This window comes from Lissotriton helveticus, chromosome 3_1 (genome assembly GCF_964261635.1).
Source record: "Lissotriton helveticus chromosome 3_1, aLisHel1.1, whole genome shotgun sequence".
NCBI lineage: Eukaryota > Metazoa > Chordata > Amphibia > Caudata > Salamandridae > Lissotriton > Lissotriton helveticus.
Genome location: NC_136061.1, coordinates 1,607,468,523 through 1,607,495,622, shown reverse-complemented (window position 1 = coordinate 1,607,495,622; position 27,100 = coordinate 1,607,468,523).

The following is a 27,100-nucleotide window of genomic DNA, read 5'->3' as shown; positions in this document are numbered from 1 at the left end:
TGTTTGGGGGTCTTCTACTTGTTTTCGCCTGGGTTGACGGCTCTGGGGCCATTGCTGGGAAGGTCTAATACCGGATAAAACTGGTTTAAACAACATCCATGAGGAAAAAAGGTTTTGCCTTTTCTGACTTTTCGCTCAATGTAGCGTTTTCAGGGGCCTGTTTGGGGGGCTTCCTGGTGTTTGTGGGTGGGTTTCGGGGTCTGGGAGCACTACTGGGTATGGATAGTTTAGATAGCAAGAGGTTTGAAGGAAGTCCATGGAGGCGGAGGGGAGTTAGGGCCTAGCTGCAGAGCGCGCGCTGAGTGATTTTGGAAATTTTCACAAAAGTGACTAAGTCCACATTTTTGTACTTTTGCTTTTTGGCTGTTTGGGGGTCTTCTACTTGTTTTCGCCTGGGTTGACGGCTCTGGGGCCATTGCTGGGAAGGTCTAATACCGGATCAAACTGGTTTAAACAACATCCATGAGGAAAAAAGGTTTTGCCTTTTCTGACTTTTCGCTCAATGTAGCGTTTTCAGGGGCCTGTTTGGGGGACTTCCTGGTGTTTGTGGGTGGGTTTCGGGGTCTGGGAGCACTACTGGGTATGGATAGTTTAGATAGCAAGAGGTTTGAAGGAAATCCATGGAGGCAGAGGGGAGTTAGGGTCTAGCTGCAGAGCGCGCGCTGAGTCATTTTGGAAATTTTCACAAAAGTGACTAAGTCCACATTTTTGTACTTTTGCTTTTTGGCTGTTTGGGGGTCTTATACTTGTTTTCGCCTGGGTTGATGGCTCTGGGGCCATTGCTGGGAAGGTCTAATACCGGATAAAACTGGTTTAAACAACATCCATGAGGAAAAAAGGTTTTGCCTTTTCTGACTTTTCGCTCAATGTAGCGTTTTCAGGGGCCTGTTTGGGGGGCTTCCTGGTGTTTGTGGGTGGGTTTCGGGGTCTGGGAGCACTACTGGGTATGGATAGTTTAGATAGCAAGAGGTTTGAAGGAAATCCATGGAGGCAGAGGGGAGTTAGGGCCTAGCTGCAGAGCGCGCGCTGAGTGCTTTTAGAAATTTTCACAAAAGTGACTAAGTCCACATTTTTGTACTTTTGCTTTTTGGCTGTTTGGGGGTCTTCTACTTGTTTTCGCCTGGGTTGACGGCTCTGGGGCCATTGCTGGGAAGGTCTAATACCGGATAAAACTGGTTTAAACAACATCCATGAGGAAAAAAGGTTTTGCCTTTTCTGACTTTTCGCTCAATGTAGCGTTTTCAGGGGCCTGTTTGGGGGGCTTCCTGGTGTTTGTGGGTGGGTTTTGGGGTCTGGGAGCACTACTGGGTATGGATAGTTTAGATAGCAAGAGGTTTGAAGGAAATCCATGGAGGCAGAGGGTAGTTAGGGCCTAGCTGCAGAGCGCGCGCTGAGTGATTTTGGAAATTTTCACAAAAGTGACTAAGTCCACATTTTTGTACTTTTGCTTTTTGGCTGTTTGGGGGTCTTCTACTTGTTTTCGCCTGGGTTGACGGCTCTGGGGCCATTGCTGGGAAGGTCTAATACCGGATAAAACTGGTTTAAACAACATCCATGAGGAAAAAAGGTTTTGCCTTTTCTGACTTTTCGCTCAATGTAGCGTTTTCAGGGGCCTGTTTGGGGGGCTTCCTGGTGTTTGTGGGTGGGTTTCGGGGTCTGGGAGCACTACTGGGTATGGATAGTTTAGATAGCAAGAGGTTTGAAGGAAATCCATGGAGGCAGAGGGGAGTTAGGGCCTAGCTGCAGAGCGCGCGCTGAGTGCTTTTGGAAATTTTCACAAAAGTGACTAAGTCCACATTTTTGTACTTTTGCTTTTTGGCTGTTTGGGGGTCTTCTACTTGTTTTCGCCTGGGTTGACGGCTCTGGGGCCATTGCTGGGAAGGTCTAATACCGGATAAAACTGGTTTAAACAACATCCATGAGGAAAAAAGGTTTTGCCTTTTCTGACTTTTCGCTCAATGTAGCGTTTTCAGGGGCCTGTTTGGGGGGCTTCCTGGTGTTTGTGGGTGGGTTTCGGGGTCTGGGAGCACTACTGGGTATGGATAGTTTAGATAGCAAGAGGTTTGAAGGAAATCCATGGAGGCAGAGGGGAGTTAGGGCCTAGCTGCAGAGCGCGCGCTGAGTGCTTTTGGAAATTTTCACAAAAGTGACTAAGTCCACATTTTTGTACTTTTGCTTTTTGGCTGTTTGGGGGTCTTCTACTTGTTTTCGCCTGGGTTGACGGCTCTGGGGCCATTGCTGGGAAGGTCTAATACCGGATAAAACTGGTTTAAACAACATCCATGAGGAAAAAAGGTTTTGCCTTTTCTGACTTTTCGCTCAATGTAGCGTTTTCAGGGGCCTGTTTGGGGGGCTTCCTGGTGTTTGTGGGTGGGTTTTGGGGTCTGGGAGCACTACTGGGTATGGATAGTTTAGATAGCAAGAGGTTTGAAGGAAATCCATGGAGGCAGAGGGTAGTTAGGGCCTAGCTGCAGAGCGCGCGCTGAGTGATTTTGGAAATTTTCACAAAAGTGACTAAGTCCACATTTTTGTACTTTTGCTTTTTGGCTGTTTGGGGGTCTTCTACTTGTTTTCGCCTGGGTTGACGGCTCTGGGGCCATTGCTGGGAAGGTCTAATACCGGATAAAACTGGTTTAAACAACATCCATGAGGAAAAAAGGTTTTGCCTCTTCTGACTTTTCGCTCAATGTAGCGTTTTCAGGGGCCTGTTTGGGGGGCTTCCTGGTGTTTGTGGGTGGGTTTCGGGGTCTGGGAGCACTACTGGATATGGATAGTTTAGATAGCAAGAGGTTTGAAGGAAATCCATGGAGGCAGAGGGCAGTTAGGGCCTAGCTGCAGAGCGCGCGCTGAGTGATTTTGGAAATTTTCACAAAAGTGACTAAGTCCACATTTTTGTACTTTTGCTTTCTGGCTGTTTGGGGGTCTTCTACTTGTTTTCGCCTGGGTTGGCGGCTCTGGGGCCATACCTGGGAAGGTCTAATACCGGATAAAACTGGTTTAAACAACATCCTTGAGGAAAAAAGGTTTTGCCTTTTCTGACTTTTCGCTCAATGTAGCGTTTTCAGGTGCCTGTTTGGGGGACTTCCTGGTGTTTGTGGGTGGGTTTCGGCGTCTGGGAGCACTACTGGGTATGGATAGTTTAGATAGCAAGAGGTTTGAAGGAAATCCATGGAGGCGGAGGGGAGTTAGGGCCTAGCTGCAGAGCGCGCGCTGAGTGATTTTGGAAATTTTCACAAAAGTGACTAAGTCCACATTTTTGTACTTTTGCTTTTTGGCTGTTTGGGGGTCTTCTACTTGTTTTCGCCTGGGTTGACGGCTCTGGGGCCATTGCTGGGAAGGTCTAATACCGGATAAAACTGGTTTAAACAACATCCATGAGGAAAAAAGGTTTTGCCTTTTCTGACTTTTCGCTCAATGTAGCGCTTTCAGGGGCCTGTTTGGGGGGCTTTCTGGTGTTTGTGGGTGGGTTTCGGGGTCTGGGAGCACTACTGGGTATGGATAGTTTAGATAGCAAGAGGTTTGAAGGAAATCCATGGAGGCAGAGGGGAGTTAGGGCCTAGCTGCAGAGCGCGCGCTGAGTGATTTTGGAAATTTTCACAAAAGTGACTAAGTCCACATTTTTGTACTTTTGCTTTTTGGCTGTTTGGGGGTCTTCTACTTGTTTTTGCCTGGGTTGATGGCTCTGGGGCCATTGCTGGGAAGGTCTAATACCGGATAAAACTGGTTTAAACAACATCCATGAGGAAAAAAGGTTTTGCCTTTTCTGACTTTTCGCTCAATGTAGCGTTTTCAGGGGCCTGTTTGGGGGGCTTCCTGGTGTTTGTGGGTGGGTTTCGGGGTCTGGGAGCACTACTGGGTATGGATAGTTTAGATAGCAAGAGGTTTGAAGGAAATCCATGGAGGCAGAGGGGAGTTAGGGCCTAGCTGCAGAGCGCGCGCTGAGTGCTTTTGGAAATTTTCACAAAAGTGACTAAGTCCACATTTTTGTACTTTTGCTTTTTGGCTGTTTGGGGGTCTTCTATTTGTTTTCGCCTGGGTTGACGGCTCTGGGGCCATTGCTGGGAAGGTCTAATACCGGATAAAACTGGTTTAAACAACATCCATGAGGAAAAAAGGTTTTGCCTTTTCTGACTTTTCGCTCAATGTAGCGTTTTCAGGGGCCTGTTTGGGGGGCTTCCTGGTGTTTGTGGGTGGGTTTTGGGGTCTGGGAGCACTACTGGGTATGGATAGTTTAGATAGCAAGAGGTTTGAAGGAAATCCATGGAGGCAGAGGGTAGTTAGGGCCTAGCTGCAGAGCGCGCGCTGAGTGATTTTGGAAATTTTCACAAAAGTGACTAAGTCCACATTTTTGTACTTTTGCTTTTTGGCTGTTTGGGGGTCTTCTACTTGTTTTCGCCTGGGTTGACGGCTCTGGGGCCATTGCTGGGAAGGTCTAATACCGGATAAAACTGGTTTAAACAACATCCATGAGGAAAAAAGGTTTTGCCTTTTCTGACTTTTCGCTCAATGTAGCGTTTTCAGGGGCCTGTTTGGGGGGCTTCCTGGTGTTTGTGGGTGGGTTTCGGGGTCTGGGAGCACTACTGGATATGGATAGTTTAGATAGCAAGAGGTTTGAAGGAAATCCATGGAGGCAGAGGGCAGTTAGGGCCTAGCTGCAGAGCGCGCGCTGAGTGATTTTGGAAATTTTCACAAAAGTGACTAAGTCCACATTTTTGTACTTTTGCTTTCTGGCTGTTTGGGGGTCTTCTACTTGTTTTCGCCTGGGTTGGCGGCTCTGGGGCCATTGCTGGGAAGGTCTAATACCGGATAAAACTGGTTTAAACAACATCCTTGAGGAAAAAAGGTTTTGCCTTTTCTGACTTTTCGCTCAATGTAGCGTTTTCAGGTGCCTGTTTGGGGGACTTCCTGGTGTTTGTGGGTGGGTTTCGGCGTCTGGGAGCACTACTGGGTATGGATAGTTTAGATAGCAAGAGGTTTGAAGGAAATCCATGGAGGCGGAGGGGAGTTAGGGCCTAGCTGCAGAGCGCGCGCTGAGTGATTTTGGAAATTTTCACAAAAGTGACTAAGTCCACATTTTTGCACTTTTGCTTTTTGGCTGTTTGGGGGTCTTCTACTTGTTTTCGCCTGGGTTGACGGCTCTGGGGCCATTGCTGGGAAGGTCTAATACCGGATAAAACTGGTTTAAACAACATCCATGAGGAAAAAAGGTTTTGCCTTTTCTGACTTTTCGCTCAATGTAGCGTTTTCAGGGGCCTGTTTGGGGGGCTTCCTGGTGTTTGTGGGTGGGTTTCGGGGTCTGGGAGCACTACTGGGTATGGATAGTTTAGATAGCAAGAGGTTTGAAGGAAATCCATGGAGGCGGAGGGGAGTTAGGGCCTAGCTGCAGAGCGCGCGCTGAGTGATTTTGGAAATTTTCACAAAAGTGACTAAGTCCACATTTTTGTACTTTTGCTTTTTGGCTGTTTGGGGGTCTTCTATTTGTTTTCGCCTCGGTTGACGGCTCTGGGGCCATTGCTGGGAAGGTCTAATACCGGATAAAACTGGTTTAAACAACATCCATGAGGAAAAAAGGTTTTGCCTTTTCTGACTTTTTGCTCAATGTAGCGTTTTCAGGGGCCTGTTTGGGGGGGCTTCCTGGTGTTTGTGGGTGGGTTTCGTGGTCTGGGAGCACTACTGGGTATGGATAGTTTAGATAGCAAGAGGTTTGAAGGAAATCCATGGAGGCGGAGGGGAGTTAGGGCCTAGCTGCAGAGCGCGCGCTGAGTGATTTTGGAAATTTTCACAAAAGTGACTAAGTCCACATTTTTGTACTTTTGCTTTTTGGCTGTTTGGGGGTCTTCTACTTGTTTTCGCCTGGGTTGACGGCTCTGGGGCCATTGCTGGGAAGGTCTAATACCGGATAAAACTGGTTTAAACAACATCCATGAGGAAAAAAGGTTTTGCCTTTTCTGACTTTTCGCTCAATGTAGCGTTTTCAGGGGCCTGTTTGGGGGGCTTCCTGGTGCTTGTGGGTGGGTTTTGGGGTCTGGGAGCACTACTGGGTATGGATAGTTTAGATAGCAAGAGGTTTGAAGGAAATCCATGGAGGCAGAGGTGAGTTAGGGCCTAGCTGCAGAGCGCGCGCTGAGTCATTTTGGAAATTTTCACAAACGTGACTAAGTCCACATTTTTGTACTTTTGCTTTTTGGCTGTTTGGGGGTCTTCTACTTGTTTTCGCCTGGGTTGACGGCTCTGGGGCCATTGCTGGGAAGGTCTAATACCGGATAAAACTGGTTTAAACAACATCCATGAGGAAAAAAGGTTTTGCCTTTTCTGACTTTTCGCTCAATGTAGCGTTTTCAGGGGCCTGTTTGGGGGGCTTCCTGGTGTTTGTGGGTGGGTTTCGGGGTCTGGGAGCACTACTGGGTATGGATAGTTTAGATAGCAAGAGGTTTGAAGGAAATCCATGGAGGCGGAGGGGAGTTAGGGCCTAGCTGCAGAGCGCGCGCTGAGTGATTTTGGAAATTTTCACAAAAGTGACTAAGTCCACATTTTTGTACTTTTGCTTTTTGGCTGTTTGGGGGTCTTCTACTTGTTTTCGCCTGGGTTGACGGCTCTGGGGCCATTGCTGGGAAGGTCTAATACCGGATCAAACTGGTTTAAACAACATCCATGAGGAAAAAAGGTTTTGCCTTTTCTGACTTTTCGCTCAATGTAGCGTTTTCAGGGGCCTGTTTGGGGGACTTCCTGGTGTTTGTGGGTGGGTTTCGGGGTCTGGGAGCACTACTGGGTATGGATAGTTTAGATAGCAAGAGGTTTGAAGGAAATCCATGGAGGCAGAGGGGAGTTAGGGTCTAGCTGCAGAGCGCGCGCTGAGTCATTTTGGAAATTTTCACAAAAGTGACTAAGTCCACATTTTTGTACTTTTGCTTTTTGGCTGTTTGGGGGTCTTCTACTTGTTTTCGCCTGGGTTGACGGCTCTGGGCCATTGCTGGGAAGGTCTAATACCGGATAAAACTGGTTTAAACAACATCCATGAGGAAAAAAGGTTTTGCCTTTTCTGACTTTTCGCTCAATGTAGCGTTTTCAGGGGCCTGTTTGGGGGGCTTCCTGGTGTTTGTGGTTGGGTTTCGGGGTCTGGGAGCACTACTGGGTATGGATAGTTTAGATAGCAAGAGGTTTGAAGGAACTCCATGGAGGCGGAGGGGAGTTAGGGCCTAGCTGTAGAGCGCGCGCTGAGTGATTTTGGAAATTTTCACAAAAGTGACTAAGTCCACATTTTTGTACTTTTGCTTTTTGGCTGTTTGGGGTTCTTCTACTTGTTTTCGCCTGGGTTGACGGCTCTGGGGACATTGCTGGGAAGGTCTAATACCGGATAAAACTGGCTTAAACTAAATCCATGAGGAAGAAAGGTTTTGCCTTTTCTGACTTTTCGCTCAATGTAGCGTTTTCAGGGGCCTGTTTGGGGGGCTTCCTGGTGCTTGTGGGTGGGTTTTGGGGTCTGGGAGCACTACTGGGTATGGATAGTTTAGATAGCAAGAGGTTTGAAGGAAATCCATGGAGGCAGAGGTGAGTTAGGGCCTAGCTGCATAGCGCGCGCTGAGTCATTTTGGAAATTTTCACAAACGTGACTAAGTCCACATTTTTGTACTTTTGCTTTTTGGCTGTTTGGGGGTCTTCTACTTGTTTTCGCCTGGGTTGACGGCTCTGGGGCCATTGCTGGGAAGGTCTAATACCGGATAAAACTGGTTTAAACAACATCCATGAGGAAAAAAGGTTTTGCCTTTTCTGACTTTTTGCTCAATGTAGCGTTTTCAGGGGCCTGTTTGGGGGCTTCCTGGTGTTTGTGGGTGGGTTTCGGGGTCTGGGAGCACTACTGGGTATGGATAGTTTAGATAGCAAGAGGTTTGAAGGAAATCCATGGAGGCGGAGGGGAGTTAGGGCCTAGCTGCAGAGCGCGCGCTGAGTGATTTTGGAAATTTTCACAAAAGTGACTAAGTCCACATTTTTGTACTTTTGCTTTTTGGCTGTTTGGGGGTCTTCTACTTGTTTTCGCCTGGGTTGACGGCTCTGGGGCCATTGCTGGGAAGGTCTAATACCGGATAAAACTGGTTTAAACAACATCCATGAGGAAAAAAGGTTTTGCCTTTTCTGACTTTTCGCTCAATGTAGCGTTTTCAGGGGCCTGTTTGGGGGACTTCCTGGTGTTTGTGGGTGGGTTTCGGGGTCTGGGAGCACTACTGGGTATGGATAGTTTAGATAGCAAGAGGTTTGAAGGAAATCCATGGAGGCAGAGGGGAGTTAGGGTCTAGCTGCAGAGCGCGCGCTGAGTCATTTTGGAAATTTTCACAAAAGTGACTAAGTCCACATTTTTGTACTTTTGCTTTTTGGCTGTTTGGGGGTCTTCTACTTGTTTTCGCCTGGGTTGACGGCTCTGGGCCATTGCTGGGAAGGTCTAATACCGGATAAAACTGGTTTAAACAACATCCATGAGGAAAAAAGGTTTTGCCTTTTCTGACTTTTCGCTCAATGTAGCGTTTTCAGGGGCCTGTTTGGGGGGCTTCCTGGTGTTTGTGGTTGGGTTTCGGGGTCTGGGAGCACTACTGGGTATGGATAGTTTAGATAGCAAGAGGTTTGAAGGAACTCCATGGAGGCGGAGGGGAGTTAGGGCCTAGCTGTAGAGCGCGCGCTGAGTGATTTTGGAAATTTTCACAAAAGTGACTAAGTCCACATTTTTGTACTTTTGCTTTTTGGCTGTTTGGGGTTCTTCTACTTGTTTTCGCCTGGGTTGACGGCTCTGGGGACATTGCTGGGAAGGTCTAATACCGGATAAAACTGGCTTAAACTAAATCCATGAGGAAGAAAGGTTTTGCCTTTTCTGACTTTTCGCTCAATGTAGCTTTTTCAGGGGCCTGTTTGGGGGGCTTCCTGGTGTTTGTGGGTGGGTTTCGGGGTCTTGGAGCACTACTGGGTATGGATAGTTTAGATAGCAAGAGGTTTGAAGGAAATCCATGGAGGCGGAGGGGAGTTAGGGCCTAGCTGCAGAGCGCGCGCTGAGTGATTTTGGAAATTTTCACAAAAGGGACTAAGTCCACATTTTTGTACTTTTGCTTTTTGGCTGTTTGGGGGTCTTCTATTTGTTTTCGCCTCGGTTGACGGCTCTGGGGCCATTGCTGGGAAGGTCTAATACCGGATAAAACTGGTTTAAACAACATCCATGAGGAAAAAAGCTTTTGCCTTTTCTGACTTTTCGCTCAATGTAGCGTTTTCAGGGGCCTTTTTGGGGGGGCTTCCTGGTGTTTGTGGGTGGGTTTCCTGGTCTGGGAGCACTACTGGGTATGGATAGTTTAGATAGCAAGAGGTTTGAAGGAAATCCATGGAGGCGGAGGGGAGTTAGGGCCTAGCTGCAGAGCGCGCGCTGAGAGATTTTGGAAATTTTCACAAAAGTGACTAAGTCCACATATTTGTACTTTTGCTTTTTGGCTGTTTGGGGGTCTTCTACTTGTTTTCGCCTGGGTTGACGGCTCTGGGGCCATTGCTGGGAAGGTCTAATACCGGATAAAACTGGTTTAAACAACATCCATGAGGAAAAAAGGTTTTGCCTTTTCTGACTTTTCGCTCAATGTAGCGTTTTCAGGGGCCTGTTTGGGGGGCTTCCTGGTGCTTGTGGGTGGGTTTTGGGGTCTGGGAGCACTACTGGGTATGGATAGTTTAGATAGCAAGAGGTTTGAAGGAAATCCATGGAGGCAGAGGGGAGTTAGGGCCTAGCTGCAGAGCGCGCGCTGAGTGATTTTGGAAATTTTCACAAAAGTGACTGTCAACATTTTTGTACTTTTGCTTTTTGGCTGCTTGGGGGTCTTCTACTTGTTTTCGCCTGGGTTGACGGCTCTGGGGCCATTGCTGGGAAGGTCTAATACTGGATAAAACTGGTTTAAACAACATCCATGAGGAAAAAAGGTTTTGCCTTTTCTGACTTTTCGCTCAATGTAGCGTTTTCAGGGGCCTGTTTGGGGGGCTTCCTGGTGCTTGTGGGTGGGTTTTGGGGTCTGGGAGCACTACTGGGTATGGATAGTTTAGATAGCAAGAGGTTTGAAGGAAATCCATGGAGGCAGAGGGGAGTTAGGGCCTAGCTGCAGAGCACGCGCTGAGTGATTTTGGAAATTTTCACAAAAGTGACTGTCAACATTTTTGTACTTTTGCTTTTTGGCTGTTTGGGGGTCTTCTACTTGTTTTCGCCTGGGTTGACGGCTCTTGGGCCATTGCTGGGAAGGTCTAATACCGGATAAAACTGGTTTAAACAACATCCATGAGGAAAAAAGGTTTTGCCTTTTCTGACTTTTCGCTCAATGTAGCGTTTTCAGGGGCCTGTTTGGGGGGCTTCCTGGTGTTTGTGGGTGGGTTTCGGGGTCTGGGAGCACTATTGGGTATGGATAGTTTAGATAGCAAGAGGTTTGAAGGAAATCCATGGAGGCGGAGGGGAGTTAGGGCCTAGCTGCAGAGCGCGCGCTGAGTGATTTTGGAAATTTTCACAAAAGTGACTAAGTCCACATTTTTGTACTTTTGCTTTTTGGCTGTTTGGGGGTCTTCTATTTGTTTTCGCCTCGGTTGACGGCTCTGGGGCCATTGCTGGGAAGGTCTAATACCGGATAAAACTGGTTTAAACAACATCCATGAGGAAAAAAGGTTTTGCCTTTTCTGACTTTTTGCTCAATGTAGCGTTTTCAGGGGCCTGTTTGGGGGGGCTTCCTGGTGTTTGTGGGTGGCTTTCGTGGTCTGGGAGCACTACTGGGTATGGATAGTTTAGATAGCAAGAGGTTTGAAGGAAATCCATGGAGGCGGAGGGGAGTTAGGGCCTAGCTGCAGAGCGCGCGCTGAGTGATTTTGGAAATTTTCACAAAAGTGACTAAGTCCACATTTTTGTACTTTTGCTTTTTGGCTGTTTGGGGGTCTTCTACTTGTTTTCGCCTGGGTTGACGGCTCTGGGGCCATTGCTGGGAAGGTCTAATACCGGATAAAACTGGTTTAAACAACATCCATGAGGAAAAAAGGTTTTGCCTTTTCTGACTTTTCGCTCAATGTAGCGTTTTCAGGGGCCTGTTTGGGGGGCTTCCTGGTGCTTGTGGGTGGGTTTTGGGGTCTGGGAGCACTACTGGGTATGGATAGTTTAGATAGCAAGAGGTTTGAAGGAAATCCATGGAGGCAGAGGTGAGTTAGGGCCTAGCTGCAGAGCGCGCGCTGAGTCATTTTGGAAATTTTCACAAACGTGACTAAGTCCACATTTTTGTACTTTTGCTTTTTGGCTGTTTGGGGGTCTTCTACTTGTTTTCGCCTGGGTTGACGGCTCTGGGGCCATTGCTGGGAAGGTCTAATACCGGATAAAACTGGTTTAAACAACATCCATGAGGAAAAAAGGTTTTGCCTTTTCTGACTTTTCGCTCAATGTAGCGTTTTCAGGGGCCTGTTTGGGGGACTTCCTGGTGTTTGTGGGTGGGTTTCGGGGTCTGGGAGCACTACTGGGTATGGATAGTTTAGATAGCAAGAGGTTTGAAGGAAATCCATGGAGGCAGAGGGGAGTTAGGGTCTAGCTGCAGAGCGCGCGCTGAGTCATTTTGGAAATTTTCACAAAAGTGACTAAGTCCACATTTTTGTACTTTTGCTTTTTGGCTGTTTGGGGGTCTTCTACTTGTTTTCGCCTGGGTTGACGGCTCTGGGCCATTGCTGGGAAGGTCTAATACCGGATAAAACTGGTTTAAACAACATCCATGAGGAAAAAAGGTTTTGCCTTTTCTGACTTTTCGCTCAATGTAGCGTTTTCAGGGGCCTGTTTGGGGGGCTTCCTGGTGTTTGTGGTTGGGTTTCGGGGTCTGGGAGCACTACTGGGTATGGATAGTTTAGATAGCAAGAGGTTTGAAGGAACTCCATGGAGGCGGAGGGGAGTTAGGGCCTAGCTGTAGAGCGCGCGCTGAGTGATTTTGGAAATTTTCACAAAAGTGACTAAGTCCACATTTTTGTACTTTTGCTTTTTGGCTGTTTGGGGTTCTTCTACTTGTTTTCGCCTGGGTTGACGGCTCTGGGGACATTGCTGGGAAGGTCTAATACCGGATAAAACTGGCTTAAACTAAATCCATGAGGAAGAAAGGTTTTGCCTTTTCTGACTTTTCGCTCAATGTAGCGTTTTCAGGGGCCTGTTTGGGGGGCTTCCTGGTGTTTGTGGGTGGGTTTCGGGGTCTTGGAGCACTACTGGGTATGGATAGTTTAGATAGCAAGAGGTTTGAAGGAAATCCATGGAGGCGGAGGGGAGTTAGGGCCTAGCTGCAGAGCGCGCGCTGAGTGATTTTGGAAATTTTCACAAAAGGGACTAAGTCCACATTTTTGTACTTTTGCTTTTTGGCTGTTTGGGGGTCTTCTATTTGTTTTCGCCTCGGTTGACGGCTCTGGGGCCATTGCTGGGAAGGTCTAATACCGGATAAAACTGGTTTAAACAACATCCATGAGGAAAAAAGGTTTTGCCTTTTCTGACTTTTCGCTCAATGTAGCGTTTTCAGGGGCCTTTTTGGGGGGCTTCCTGGTGTTTGTGGGTGGGTTTCCTGGTCTGGGAGCACTACTGGGTATGGATAGTTTAGATAGCAAGAGGTTTGAAGGAAATCCATGGAGGCAGAGGGGAGTTAGGGCCTAGCTGCAGAGCGCGCGCTGAGTGATTTTGGAAATTTTCACAAAAGTGACTGTCAACATTTTTGTACTTTTGCTTTTTGGCTGTTTGGGGGTCTTCTACTTGTTTTCGCCTGGGTTGACGGCTCTGGGGCCATTGCTGGGAAGGTCTAATACTGGATAAAACTGGTTTAAACAACATCCATGAGGAAAAAAGGTTTTGCCATTTCTGACTTTTCGCTCAATGTAGCGTTTTCAGGGGCCTGTTTGGGGGGCTTCCTGGTGCTTGTGGGTGGGTTTTGGGGTCTGGGAGCACTACTGGGTATGGATAGTTTAGATAGCAAGAGGTTTGAAGGAAATCCATGGAGGCAGAGGGGAGTTAGGGCCTAGCTGCAGAGCACGCGCTGAGTGATTTTGGAAATTTTCACAAAAGTGACTGTCAACATTTTTGTACTTTTGCTTTTTGGCTGTTTGGGGGTCTTCTACTTGTTTTCGCCTGGGTTGACGGCTCTGGGGCCATTGCTGGGAAGGTCTAATACCGGATAAAACTGGTTTAAACAACATCCATGAGGAAAAAAGGTTTTGCCTTTCCTGACTTTTCGCTCAATGTAGCGTTTTCAGGGGCCTGTTTGGGGGGCTTCCTGGTGTTTGTGGGTGGGTTTCGGGGTCTGGGAGCACTACTGGGTATGGATAGTTTAGATAGCAAGAGGTTTGAAGGAAATCCATGGAGGCGGAGGGGAGTTAGGGCCTAGCTGCAGAGCGCGCGCTGAGTGATTTTGGAAATTTTCACAAAAGTGACTAAGTCCACATTTTTGTACTTTTGCTTTTTGGCTGTTTGGGGGTCTTCTATTTGTTTTCGCCTCGGTTGACGGCTCTGGGGCCATTGCTGGGAAGGTCTAATACCGGATAAAACTGGTTTAAACAACATCCATGAGGAAAAAAGGTTTTGCCTTTTCTGACTTTTTGCTCAATGTAGCGTTTTCAGGGGCCTGTTTGGGGGGGCTTCCTGGTGTTTGTGGGTGGCTTTCGTGGTCTGGGAGCACTACTGGGTATGGATAGTTTAGATAGCAAGAGGTTTGAAGGAAATCCATGGAGGCGGAGGGGAGTTAGGGCCTAGCTGCAGAGCGCGCGCTGAGTGATTTTGGAAATTTTCACAAAAGTGACTAAGTCCACATTTTTGTACTTTTGCTTTTTGGCTGTTTGGGGGTCTTCTACTTGTTTTCGCCTGGGTTGACGGCTCTGGGGCCATTGCTGGGAAGGTCTAATACGGATAAAACTGGTTTAAACAACATCCATGAGGAAAAAAGGTTTTGCCTTTTCTGACTTTTCGCTCAATGTAGCGTTTTCAGGGGCCTGTTTGGGGGGCTTCCTGGTGCTTGTGGGTGGGTTTTGGGGTCTGGGAGCACTACTGGGTATGGATAGTTTAGATAGCAAGAGGTTTGAAGGAAATCCATGGAGGCAGAGGTGAGTTAGGGCCTAGCTGCAGAGCGCGCGGAGTCATTTTGGAAATTTTCACAAACGTGACTAAGTCCACATTTTTGTACTTTTGCTTTTTGGCTGTTTGGGGGTCTTCTACTTGTTTTCGCCTGGGTTGACGGCTCTGGGGCCATTGCTGGGAAGGTCTAATACCGGATAAAACTGGTTTAAACAACATCCATGAGGAAAAAAGGTTTTGCCTTTTCTGACTTTTCGCTCAATGTAGCGTTTTCAGGGGCCTGTTTGGGGGGCTTCCTGGTGTTTGTGGGTGGGTTTCGGGGTCTGGGAGCACTACTGGGTATGGATAGTTTAGATAGCAAGAGGTTTGAAGGAAATCCATGGAGGCGGAGGGGAGTTAGGGCCTAGCTGCAGAGCGCGCGCTGAGTGATTTTGGAAATTTTCACAAAAGTGACTAAGTCCACATTTTTGTACTTTGGCTTTTTGGCTGTTTGGGGGTCTTCTACTTGTTTTCGCCTGGGTTGACGGCTCTGGGCCATTGCTGGGAAGGTCTAATACCGGATAAAACTGGTTTAAACAACATCCATGAGGAAAAAAGGTTTTGCCTTTTCTGACTTTTCGGTCAATGTAGCGTTTTCAGGGGCCTGTTTGGGGGGCTTTCTGGTGTTTGTGGGTGGGTTTCGGGGTCTGGGAGCACTACTGGGTATGGATAGTTTAGATAGCAAGAGGTTTGAAGGAAATCCATGGAGGCAGAGGGGAGTTAGGGCCTAGCTGCAGAGCGCGCGCTGAGTGATTTTGGAAATTTTCACAAAAGTGACTGTCAACATTTTTGTACTTTTGCTTTTTGGCTGTTTGGGGGTCTTCTACTTGTTTTCGCCTGGGTTGACGGCTCTGGGGCCATTGCTGGGAAGGTCTAATACCGGATAAAACTGGTTTAAACAACATCCATGAGGAAAGAAGGTTTTGCCTTTTCTGACTTTTCGCTCAATGTAGCGTTTTCAGGGGCCTGTTTGGGGGGCTTCCTGGTGTTTGTGGTTGGGTTTCGGGGTCTGGGAGCATTACTGGGTATGGATAGTTTAGATAGCAAGAGGTTTGAAGGAACTCCATGGAGGCGGAGGGGAGTTAGGGCCTAGCTGTAGAGCGCGCGCTGAGTGATTTTGGAAATTTTCACAAAAGTGACTAAGTCCACATTTTTTTACTTTTGCTTTTTGGCTGTTTGGGGGTCTTCTACTTGTTTTCGCCTGGGTTGACGGCTCTGGGGACATTGCTGGGAAGGTCTAATACCGGATAAAACTGGCTTAAACTAAATCCATGAGGAAGAAAGGTTTTGCCTTTTCTGACTTTTCGCTCAATGTAGCGTTTTCAGGGGCCTGTTTGGGGGGCTTCCTGGTGCTTGTGGGTGGGTTTTGGGGTCTGGGAGCACTACTGGGTATGGATAGTTTAGATAGCAAGAGGTTTGAAGGAAATCCATGGAGGCAGAGGTGAGTTAGGGCCTAGCTGCATAGCGAGCGCTGAGTCATTTTGGAAATTTTCACAAACGTGACTAAGTCCACATTTTTGTACTTTTGCTTTTTGGCTGTTTGGGGGTCTTCTACTTGTTTTCGCCTGGGTTGACGGCTCTGGGGCCATTGCTGGGAAGGTCTAATACCGGATAAAACTGGTTTAAACAACATCCATGAGGAAAGAAGGTTTTGCCTTTTCTGACTTTTCGCTCAATGTAGCGTTTTCAGGGGCCTGTTTGGGGGGCTTCCTGGTGTTTGTGGTTGGGTTTCGGGGTCTGGGAGCATTACTGGGTATGGATAGTTTAGATAGCAAGAGGTTTGAAGGAACTCCATGGAGGCGGAGGGGAGTTAGGGCCTAGCTGTAGAGCGCGCGCTGAGTGATTTTGGAAATTTTCACAAAAGTGACTAAGTCCACATTTTTTTACTTTTGCTTTTTGGCTGTTTGGGGGTCTTCTACTTGTTTTCGCCTGGGTTGACGGCTCTGGGGACATTGCTGGGAAGGTCTAATACCGGATAAAACTGGCTTAAACTAAATCCATGAGGAAGAAAGGTTTTGCCTTTTCTGACTTTTCGCTCAATGTAGCGTTTTCAGGGGCCTGTTTGGGGGGCTTCCTGGTGTTTGTGGGTGGGTTTCGGGGTCTTGGAGCACTACTGGGTATGGATAGTTTAGATAGCAAGAGGTTTGAAGGAAATCCATGGAGGCGGAGGGGAGTTAGGGCCTAGCTGCAGAGCGCGCGCTGAGTGATTTTGGAAATTTTCACAAAAGTGACTAAGTCCACATTTTTGTACTTTTGCTTTTTGGCTGTTTGGGGTTCTTCTACTTGTTTTCGCCTGGGTTGACGGCTCTGGGGACATTGCTGGGAAGGTCTAATACCGGATAAAACTGGCTTAAACTAAATCCATGAGGAAGAAAGGTTTTGCCTTTTCTGACTTTTCGCTCAATGTAGCGTTTTCAGGGGCCTGTTTGGGGGGCTTCCTGGTGCTTGTGGGTGGGTTTTGGGGTCTGGGAGCACTACTGGGTATGGATAGTTTAGATAGCAAGAGGTTTGAAGGAAATCCATGGAGGCAGAGGTGAGTTAGGGCCTAGCTGCAGAGCGCGCGCTGAGTGATTTTGGAAATTTTCACAAAAGTGACTAAGTCCACATTTTTGTACTTTGGCTTTTTGGCTGTTTGGGGGTCTTCTACTTGTTTTCGCCTGGGTTGACGGCTCTGGGCCATTGCTGGGAAGGTCTAATACCGGATCAAACTGGTTTAAACAACATCCATGAGGAAAAAAGGTTTTGCCTTTTCTGACTTTTCGGTCAATGTAGCGTTTTCAGGGGCCTGTTTGGGGGGCTTTCTGGTGTTTGTGGGTGGGTTTCGGGGTCTGGGAGCACTACTGGGTATGGATAGTTTAGATAGCAAGAGGTTTGAAGGAAATCCATGGAGGCAGAGGGGAGTTAGGGCCTAGCTGCAGAGCGCGCGCTGAGTGATTTTGGAAATTTTCACAAAAGTGACTGTCAACATTTTTGTACTTTTGCTTTTTGGCTGTTTGGGGGTCTTCTACTTGTTTTCGCCTGGGTTGACGGCTCTGGGGCCATTGCTGGGAAGGTCTAATACCGGATAAAACTGGTTTAAACAACATCCATGAGGAAAGAAGGTTTTGCCTTTTCTGACTTTTCGCTCAATGTAGCGTTTTCAGGGGCCTGTTTGGGGGGCTTCCTGGTGTTTGTGGTTGGGTTTCGGGGTCTGGGAGCATTACTGGGTATGGATAGTTTAGATAGCAAGAGGTTTGAAGGAACTCCATGGAGGCGGAGGGGAGTTAGGGCCTAGCTGTAGAGCGCGCGCTGAGTGATTTTGGAAATTTTCACAAAAGTGACTAAGTCCACATTTTTTTACTTTTGCTTTTTGGCTGTTTGGGGGTCTTCTACTTGTTTTCGCCTGGGTTGACGGCTCTGGGGACATTGCTGGGAAGGTCTAATACCGGATAAAACTGGCTTAAACTAAATCCATGAGGAAGAAAGGTTTTGCCTTTTCTGACTTTTCGCTCAATGTAGCGTTTTCAGGGGCCTGTTTGGGGGGCTTCCTGGTGCTTGTGGGTGGGTTTTGGGGTCTGGGAGCACTACTGGGTATGGATAGTTTAGATAGCAAGAGGTTTGAAGGAAATCCATGGAGGCAGAGGTGAGTTAGGGCCTAGCTGCATAGCGCGCGCTGAGTCATTTTGGAAATTTTCACAAACGTGACTAAGTCCACATTTTTGTACTTTTGCTTTTTGGCTGTTTGGGGGTCTTCTACTTGTTTTCGCCTGGGTTGACGGCTCTGGGGCCATTGCTGGGAAGGTCTAATACCGGATAAAACTGGTTTAAACAACATCCATGAGGAAAGAAGGTTTTGCCTTTTCTGACTTTTCGCTCAATGTAGCGTTTTCAGGGGCCTGTTTGGGGGGCTTCCTGGTGTTTGTGGTTGGGTTTCGGGGTCTGGGAGCATTACTGGGTATGGATAGTTTAGATAGCAAGAGGTTTGAAGGAACTCCATGGAGGCGGAGGGGAGTTAGGGCCTAGCTGTAGAGCGCGCGCTGAGTGATTTTGGAAATTTTCACAAAAGTGACTAAGTCCACATTTTTTTACTTTTGCTTTTTGGCTGTTTGGGGGTCTTCTACTTGTTTTCGCCTGGGTTGACGGCTCTGGGGACATTGCTGGGAAGGTCTAATACCGGATAAAACTGGCTTAAACTAAATCCATGAGGAAGAAAGGTTTTGCCTTTTCTGACTTTTCGCTCAATGTAGCGTTTTCAGGGGCCTGTTTGGGGGGCTTCCTGGTGTTTGTGGGTGGGTTTCGGGGTCTTGGAGCACTACTGGGTATGGATAGTTTAGATAGCAAGAGGTTTGAAGGAAATCCATGGAGGCGGAGGGGAGTTAGGGCCTAGCTGCAGAGCGCGCGCTGAGTGATTTTGGAAATTTTCACAAAAGTGACTAAGTCCACATTTTTGTACTTTTGCTTTTTGGCTGTTTGGGGTTCTTCTACTTGTTTTCGCCTGGGTTGACGGCTCTGGGGACATTGCTGGGAAGGTCTAATACCGGATAAAACTGGCTTAAACTAAATCCATGAGGAAGAAAGGTTTTGCCTTTTCTGACTTTTCGCTCAATGTAGCGTTTTCAGGGGCCTGTTTGGGGGGCTTCCTGGTGCTTGTGGGTGGGTTTTGGGGTCTGGGAGCACTACTGGGTATGGATAGTTTAGATAGCAAGAGGTTTGAAGGAAATCCATGGAGGCAGAGGTGAGTTAGGGCCTAGCTGCAGAGCGCGCGCTGAGTGATTTTGGAAATTTTCACAAAAGTGACTAAGTCCACATTTTTGTACTTTTGCTTTTTGGCTGTTTGGGTTTCTTCTACTTGTTTTCGCCTGGGTTGACGGCTCTGGGGCCATTGCTGGGAAGGTCTAATACCGGATAAAACTGGTTTAAACAACATCCATGAGGAAAAAAGGTTTTGCCTTTTCTGACTTTTTGCTCAATGTAGCGTTTTCAGGGGCCTGTTTGGGGGGCTTCCTGGTGTTTGTGGGTGGGTTTCGGGGTCTGGGAGCACTACTGGGTATGGATAGTTTAGATAGCAAGAGGTTTGAAGGAAATCCATGGAGGCGGAGGGGAGTTAGGGCCTAGCTGCAGAGCGCGCGCTGAGTGATTTTGGAAATTTTCACAAAAGTGACTAAGTCCACATTTTTGTACTTTTGCTTTTTGGCTGTTTGGGGGTCTTCTACTTGTTTTCGCCTGGGTTGACGGCTCTGGGGCCATTGCTGGGAAGGTCTAATACCGGATAAAACTGGTTTAAACAACATCCATGAGGAAAAAAGGTTTTGCCTTTTCTGACTTTTCGCTCAATGTAGCGTTTTCAGGGGCCTGTTTGGGGGACTTCCTGGTGTTTGTGGGTGGGTTTCGGGGTCTGGGAGCACTACTGGGTATGGATAGTTTAGATAGCAAGAGGTTTGAAGGAAATCCGTGGAGGCAGAGGGGAGTTAGGGTCTAGCTGCAGAGCGCGCGCTGAGTCATTTTGGAAATTTTCACAAAAGTGACTAAGTCCACATTTTTGTACTTTTGCTTTTTGGCTGTTTGGGGGTCTTCTACTTGTTTTCGCCTGGGTTGACGGCTCTGGGCCATTGCTGGGAAGGTCTAATACCGGATAAAACTGGTTTAAACAACATCCATGAGGAAAAAAGGTTTTGCCTTTTCTGACTTTTCGCTCAATGTAGCGTTTTCAGGGGCCTGTTTGGGGGGCTTCCTGGTGTTTGTGGTTGGGTTTCGGGGTCTGGGAGCACTACTGGGTATGGATAGTTTAGATAGCAAGAGGTTTGAAGGAACTCCATGGAGGCGGAGGGGAGTTAGGGCCTAGCTGTAGAGCGCGCGCTGAGTGATTTTGGAAATTTTCACAAAAGTGACTAAGTCCACATTTTTGTACTTTTGCTTTTTGGCTGTTTGGGGTTCTTCTACTTGTTTTCGCCTGGGTTGACGGCTCTGGGGACATTGCAGGGAAGGTCTAATACCGGATAAAACTGGCTTAAACTAAATCCATGAGGAAGAAAGGTTTTGCCTTTTCTGACTTTTCGCTCAATGTAGCGTTTTCAGGGGCCTGTTTGGGGGGCTTCCTGGTGTTTGTGGGTGGGTTTCGGGGTCTTGGAGCACTACTGGGTATGGATAGTTTAGATAGCAAGAGGTTTGAAGGAAATCCATGGAGGCGGAGGGGAGTTAGGGCCTAGCTGCAGAGCGCGCGCTGAGTGATTTTGGAAATTTTCACAAAAGGGACTAAGTCCACATTTTTGTACTTTTGCTTTTTGGCTGTTTGGGGGTCTTCTATTTGTTTTCGCCTCGGTTGACGGCTCTGGGGCCATTGCTGGGAAGGTCTAATACCGGATAAAACTGGTTTAAACAACATCCATGAGGAAAAAAGGTTTTGCCTTTTCTGACTTTTCGCTCAATGTAGCGTTTTCAGGGGCCTTTTTGGGGGGGCTTCCTGGTGTTTGTGGGTGGGTTTCCTGGTCTGGGAGCACTACTGGGTATGGATAGTTTAGATAGCAAGAGGTTTGAAGGAAATCCATGGAGGCGGAGGGGAGTTAGGGCCTAGCTGCAGAGCGCGCGCTGAGAGATTTTGGAAATTTTCACAAAAGTGACTAAGTCCACATTTTTGTACTTTTGCTTTTTGGCTGTTTGGGGGTCTTCTACTTGTTTTCGCCTGGGTTGACGGCTCTGGGGCCATTGCTGGGAAGGTCTAATACCGGATAAAACTGGTTTAAACAACATCCATGAGGAAAAAAGGTTTTGCCTTTTCTGACTTTTCGCTCAATGTAGCGTTTTCAGGGGCCTGTTTGGGGGGCTTCCTGGTGCTTGTGGGTGGGTTTTGGGGTCTGGGAGCACTACTGGGTATGGATAGTTTAGATAGCAAGAGGTTTGAAGGAAATCCGTGGAGGCAGAGGGGAGTTAGGGTCTAGCTGCAGAGCGCGCGCTGAGTCATTTTGGAAATTTTCACAAAAGTGACTAAGTCCACATTTTTGTACTTTTGCTTTTTGGCTGTTTGGGGGTCTTCTACTTGTTTTCGCCTGGGTTGACGGCTCTGGGGCCATTGCTGGGAAGGTCTAATACCGGATAAAACTGGTTTAAACAACATCCATGAGGAAAAAAGGTTTTGCCTTTTCAGACTTTTCGCTCAATGTAGCGTTTTCAGGGGCCTGTTTGGGGGACTTCCTGGTGTTTGTGGGTGGGTTTCGGGGTCTGGGAGCACTACTGGGTATGGATAGTTTAGATAGCAAGAGGTTTGAAGGAAATCCGTGGAGGCAGAGGGGAGTTAGGGTCTAGCTGCAGAGCGCGCGCTGAGTCATTTTGGAAATTTTCACAAAAGTGACTAAGTCCACATTTTTGTACTTTTGCTTTTTGGCTGTTTGGGGGTCTTCTACTTGTTTTCGCCTGGGTTGACGGCTCTGGGCCATTGCTGGGAAGGTCTAATACCGGATAAAACTGGTTTAAACAACATCCATGAGGAAAAAAGGTTTTGCCTTTTCTGACTTTTCGCTCAATGTAGCGTTTTCAGGGGCCTGTTTGGGGGGCTTCCTGGTGTTTGTGGTTGGGTTTCGGGGTCTGGGAGCACTACTGGGTATGGATAGTTTAGATAGCAAGAGGTTTGAAGGAACTCCATGGAGGCGGAGGGGAGTTAGGGCCTAGCTGTAGAGCGCGCGCTGAGTGATTTTGGAAATTTTCACAAAAGTGACTAAGTCCACATTTTTGTACTTTTGCTTTTTGGCTGTTTGGGGTTCTTCTACTTGTTTTCGCCTGGGTTGACGGCTCTGGGGACATTGCTGGGAAGGTCTAATACCGGATAAAACTGGCTTAAACTAAATCCATGAGGAAGAAAGGTTTTGCCTTTTCTGACTTTTCGCTCAATGTAGCGTTTTCAGGGGCCTGTTTGGGGGGCTTCCTGGTGTTTGTGGGTGGGTTTCGGGGTCTTGGAGCACTACTGGGTATGGATAGTTTAGATAGCAAGAGGTTTGAAGGAAATCCATGGAGGCGGAGGGGAGTTAGGGCCTAGCTGCAGAGCGCGCGCTGAGTGATTTTGGAAATTTTCACAAAAGGGACTAAGTCCACATTTTTGTACTTTTGCTTTTTGGCTGTTTGGGGGTCTTCTATTTGTTTTCGCCTCGGTTGACGGCTCTGGGGCCATTGCTGGGAAGGTCTAATACCGGATAAAACTGGTTTAAACAACATCCATGAGGAAAAAAGATTTTGCCTTTTCTGACTTTTCGCTCAATGTAGCGTTTTCAGGGGCCTTTTTGGGGGGGCTTCCTGGTGTTTGTGGGTGGGTTTCCTGGTCTGGGAGCACTACTGGGTATGGATAGTTTAGATAGCAAGAGGTTTGAAGGAAATCCATGGAGGCGGAGGGGAGTTAGGGCCTAGCTGCAGAGCGCGCGCTGAGAGATTTTGGAAATTTTCACAAAAGTGACTAAGTCCACATTTTTGTACTTTTGCTTTTTGGCTGTTTGGGGGTCTTCTACTTGTTTTCGCCTGGGTTGACGGCTCTGGGGCCATTGCTGGGAAGGTCTAATACCGGATAAAACTGGTTTAAACAACATCCATGAGGAAAAAAGGTTTTGCCTTTTCTGACTTTTCGCTCAATGTAGCGTTTTCAGGGGCCTGTTTGGGGGGCTTCCTGGTGCTTGTGGGTGGGTTTTGGGGTCTGGGAGCACTACTGGGTATGGATAGTTTAGATAGCAAGAGGTTTGAAGGAAATCCATGGAGGCAGAGGGGAGTTAGGGCCTAGCTGCAGAGCGCGCGCTGAGTGATTTTGGAAATTTTCACAAAAGTGACTGTCAACATTTTTGTACTTTTGCTTTTTGGCTGCTTGGGGGTCTTCTACTTGTTTTCGCCTGGGTTGACGGCTCTGGGGCCATTGCTGGGAAGGTCTAATACTGGATAAAACTGGTTTAAACAACATCCATGAGGAAAAAAGGTTTTGCCTTTTCTGACTTTTCGCTCAATGTAGCGTTTTCAGGGGCCTGTTTGGGGGGCTTCCTGGTGCTTGTGGGTGGGTTTTGGGGTCTGGGAGCACTACTGGGTATGGATAGTTTAGATAGCAAGAGGTTTGAAGGAAATCCATGGAGGCAGAGGGGAGTTAGGGCCTAGCTGCAGAGCACGCGCTGAGTGATTTTGGAAATTTTCACAAAAGTGACTCTCAACATTTTTGTACTTTTGCTTTTTGGCTGTTTGGGGGTCTTCTACTTGTTTTCGCCTGGGTTGACGGCTCTGGGGCCATTGCTGGGAAGGTCTAATACCGGATAAAACTGGTTTAAACAACATCCATGAGGAAAAAAGGTTTTGCCTTTTCTGACTTTTCGCTCAATGTAGCGTTTTCAGGGGCCTGTTTGGGGGGGCTTCCTGGTGTTTGTGGGTGGCTTTCGTGGTCTGGGAGCACTACTGGGTATGGATAGTTTAGATAGCAAGAGGTTTGAAGGAAATCCATGGAGGCGGAGGGGAGTTAGGGCCTAGCTGCAGAGCGCGCGCTGAGTGATTTTGGAAATTTTCACAAAAGTGACTAAGTCCACATTTTTGTACTTTTGCTTTTTGGCTATTTGGGGGTCTTCTACTTGTTTTCGCCTGGGTTGACGGCTCTGGGGCCATTGCTGGGAAGGTCTAATACCGGATAAAACTGGTTTAAACAACATCCATGAGGAAAAAAGGTTTTGCCTTTTCTGACTTTTCGCTCAATGTAGCGTTTTCAGGGGCCTGTTTGGGGGGCTTCCTGGTGCTTGTGGGTGGGTTTTGGGGTCTGGGAGCACTACTGGGTATGGATAGTTTAGATAGCAAGAGGTTTGAAGGAAATCCATGGAGGCAGAGGTGAGTTAGGGCCTAGCTGCAGAGCGCGCGCTGAGTCATTTTGGAAATTTTCACAAACGTGACTAAGTCCACATTTTTGTACTTTTGCTTTTTGGCTGTTTGGGGGTCTTCTACTTGTTTTCGCCTGGGTTGACGGCTCTGGGGCCATTGCTGGGAAGGTCTAATACCGGATAAAACTGGTTTAAACAACATCCATGAGGAAAAAAGGTTTTGCCTTTTCTGACTTTTCGCTCAATGTAGCGTTTTCAGGGGCCTGTTTGGGGGACTTCCTGGTGTTTGTGGGTGGGTTTCGGGGTCTGGGAGCACTACTGGGTATGGATAGTTTAGATAGCAAGAGGTTTGAAGGAAATCCATGGAGGCAGAGGGGAGTTAGGGTCTAGCTGCAGAGCGCGCGCTGAGTCATTTTGGAAATTTTCACAAAAGTGACTAAGTCCACATTTTTGTACTTTTGCTTTTTGGCTGTTTGGGGGTCTTCTACTTGTTTTCGCCTGGGTTGACGGCTCTGGGCCATTGCTGGGAAGGTCTAATACCGGATAAAACTGGTTTAAACAACATCCATGAGGAAAAAAGGTTTTGCCTTTTCTGACTTTTCGCTCAATGTAGCGTTTTCAGGGGCCTGTTTGGGGGGCTTCCTGGTGTTTGTGGTTGGGTTTCGGGGTCTGGGAGCACTACTGGGTATGGATAGTTTAGATAGCAAGAGGTTTGAAGGAACTCCATGGAGGCGGAGGGGAGTTAGGGCCTAGCTGTAGAGCGCGCGCTGAGTGATTTTGGAAATTTTCACAAAAGTGACTAAGTCCACATTTTTGTACTTTTGCTTTTTGGCTGTTTGGGGTTCTTCTACTTGTTTTCGCCTGGGTTGACGGCTCTGGGGACATTGCTGGGAAGGTCTAATACCGGATAAAACTGGCTTAAACTAAATCCATGAGGAAGAAAGGTTTTGCCTTTTCTGACTTTTCGCTCAATGTAGCGTTTTCAGGGGCCTGTTTGGGGGGCTTCCTGGTGTTTGTGGGTGGGTTTCGGGGTCTTGGAGCACTACTGGGTATGGATAGTTTAGATAGCAAGAGGTTTGAAGGAAATCCATGGAGGCGGAGGGGAGTTAGGGCCTAGCTGCAGAGCGCGCGCTGAGTGATTTGGGAAATTTTCACAAAAGGGACTAAGTCCACATTTTTGTACTTTTGCTTTTTGGCTGTTTGGGGGTCTTCTATTTGTTTTCGCCTCGGTTGACGGCTCTGGGGCTATTGCTGGGAAGGTCTAATACCGGATAAAACTGGTTTAAACAACATCCATGAGGAAAAAAGGTTTTGCCTTTTCTGACTTTTCGCTCAATGTAGCGTTTTCAGGGGCCTTTTTGGGGGGCTTCCTGGTGTTTGTGGGTGGGTTTCCTGGTCTGGGAGCACTACTGGGTATGGATAGTTTAGATAGCAAGAGGTTTGAAGGAAATCCATGGAGGCGGAGGGGAGTTAGGGCCTAGCTGCAGAGCGCACGCTGAGAGATTTTGGAAATTTTCACAAAAGTGACTAAGTCCACATTTTTGTACTTTTGCTTTTTGGCTGTTTGGGGTTCTTCTACTTGTTTTCGCCTGGGTTGACGGCTCTGGGGACATTGCTGGGAAGGTCTAATACCGGATAAAACTGGCTTAAACTAAATCCATGAGGAAGAAAGGTTTTGCCTTTTCTGACTTTTCGCTCAATGTAGCGTTTTCAGGGGCCTGTTTGGGGGGCTTCCTGGTGCTTGTGGGTGGGTTTTGGGGTCTGGGAGCACTACTGGGTATGGATAGTTTAGATAGCAAGAGGTTTGAAGGAAATCCATGGAGGCAGAGGTGAGTTAGGGCCTAGCTGCATAGCGCGCGCTGAGTCATTTTGGAAATTTTCACAAACGTGACTAAGTCCACATTTTTGTACTTTTGCTTTTTGGCTGTTTGGGGGTCTTCTACTTGTTTTCGCCTGGGTTGACGGCTCTGGGGCCATTGCTGGGAAGGTCTAATACCGGATAAAACTGGTTTAAACAACATCCATGAGGAAAGAAGGTTTTGCCTTTTCTGACTTTTCACTCAATGTAGCGTTTTCAGGGGCCTGTTTGGGGGGCTTCCTGGTGTTTGTGGTTGGGTTTCGGGGTCTGGGAGCATTACTGGGTATGGATAGTTTAGATAGCAAGAGGTTTGAAGGAACTCCATGGAGGCGGAGGGGAGTTAGGGCCTAGCTGTAGAGCGCGCGCTGAGTGATTTTGGAAATTTTCACAAAAGTGACTAAGTCCACATTTTTTTACTTTTGCTTTTTGGCTGTTTGGGGGTCTTCTACTTGTTTTCGCCTGGGTTGACGGCTCTGGGGACATTGCTGGGAAGGTCTAATACCGGATAAAACTGGCTTAAACTAAATCCATGAGGAAGAAAGGTTTTGCCTTTTCTGACTTTTCGCTCAATGTAGCGTTTTCAGGGGCCTGTTTGGGGGGCTTCCTGGTGTTTGTGGGTGGGTTTCGGGGTCTTGGAGCACTACTGGGTATGGATAGTTTAGATAGCAAGAGGTTTGAAGGAAATCCATGGAGGCGGAGGGGAGTTAGGGCCTAGCTGCAGAGCGCGCGCTGAGTGATTTTGGAAATTTTCACAAAAGTGACTAAGTCCACATTTTTGTACTTTTGCTTTTTGGCTGTTTGGGGTTCTTCTACTTGTTTTCGCCTGGGTTGACGGCTCTGGGGACATTGCTGGGAAGGTCTAATACCAGATAAAACTGGCTTAAACTAAATCCATGAGGAAGAAAGGTTTTGCCTTTTCTGACTTTTCGCTCAATGTAGCGTTTTCAGGGGCCTGTTTGGGGGGCTTCCTGGTGCTTGTGGGTGGGTTTTGGGGTCTGGGAGCACTACTGGGTATGGATAGTTTAGATAGCAAGAGGTTTGAAGGAAATCCATGGAGGCAGAGGTGAGTTAGGGCCTAGCTGCATAGCGCGCGCTGAGTCATTTTGGAAATTTTCACAAACGTGACTAAGTCCACATTTTTGTACTTTTGCTTTTTGGCTGTTTGGGGGTCTTCTACTTGTTTTCGCCTGGGTTGACGGCTCTGGGGCCATTGCTGGGAAGGTCTAATACCGGATAAAACTGGTTTAAACAACATCCATGAGGAAAAAAGGTTTTGCCTTTTCTGACTTTTTGCTCAATGTAGCGTTTTCAGGGGCCTGTTTGGGGGGCTTCCTGGTGTTTGTG